Consider the following 1,023-nt stretch of genomic DNA (forward strand, 5'->3'; position numbering starts at 1 on the left):
TCAATGTATCATTCATTGTACCAGTACCAGGCTGTTTTGACCACTGTAGTCATTTAAAAGTCTGTTTTATCTGGAAAGCTACTTGACTTCCTTGCCATTTGGTATTTTGTAACTATACTATTCCTTCTTTTTGCTCTGTGGTTGTCTTCATTATTGATTGATATCTTTGATTTCCTATCATCAGTCTTGTAGTTTTGTTTTACTCTGGATATTTCTATATCTGCACTGAATTATCGGTGGTGTTACCATGTATGTCAATCTCTGGTTGTTGTCTGCTGTTGTTGATCCTCAGTAAAAAGCACTCCCTTTAAATTTTTTTGTAATTTTGGCTTGGTTTTTACAAATCCCTTTTATTTTTATTTAGGTGGAAATGTTCTAATTTCACCATCATATTGAGGGACAGTTTTGCAGTGTATATGATTCTTGGTTGCCAGTTGTTGTTGTTTTTCCCGAGCTTTGTATATGTTTCCCCATTGTTTTCTTGACTGCATGGTTTTTGCTGAGAAATCAGAATTTAATCTTAGTGATTTTCCTTTGTAGGTAACATTTTGTTTTTCCTGAGCTGCTTTCAGGATTCTTTCCTTGTCTTTGATTTTGGAGAGTTTGATTATAATACATCTTGATGATTTTATTTGGGCGTCTATCCTGTTTGGTATTTTTCAGCTTCTTAAATGCTTATCTTCTCATCTTTCATGATGTTAGGGAAATTTTCATCCAGGAACTGTTTAACTTTTTTGTGGTTTTCTTTATCTCTTTCTGTTCTGTAATTCCAATAACCTATAGATTATTCCTCCTTGTGTTTTCCCACATGAATCTTAGGCTGTCTTTGGATTTTTTCATTCTGCTTTCTGATTGTTCTATCTTATTAGCATTGAGAGATCTATCTTCAAGTTCACTAATTCTGGGTTCCATTGATTCAAGTCTACCCTATTGCCCTTGAAGTGTATTACCCATTTCTGATATCTTAGTATTGATCTTCTGCATTTCTGTTTGTGATGCTGTATTATCTTCATCGCTTTATCT

Source organism: Chrysochloris asiatica, unplaced genomic scaffold, assembly GCF_000296735.1.
Source record: "Chrysochloris asiatica unplaced genomic scaffold, ChrAsi1.0 scaffold00139, whole genome shotgun sequence".
In the NCBI taxonomy this organism is placed as follows: Eukaryota; Metazoa; Chordata; class Mammalia; order Afrosoricida; family Chrysochloridae; genus Chrysochloris; species Chrysochloris asiatica.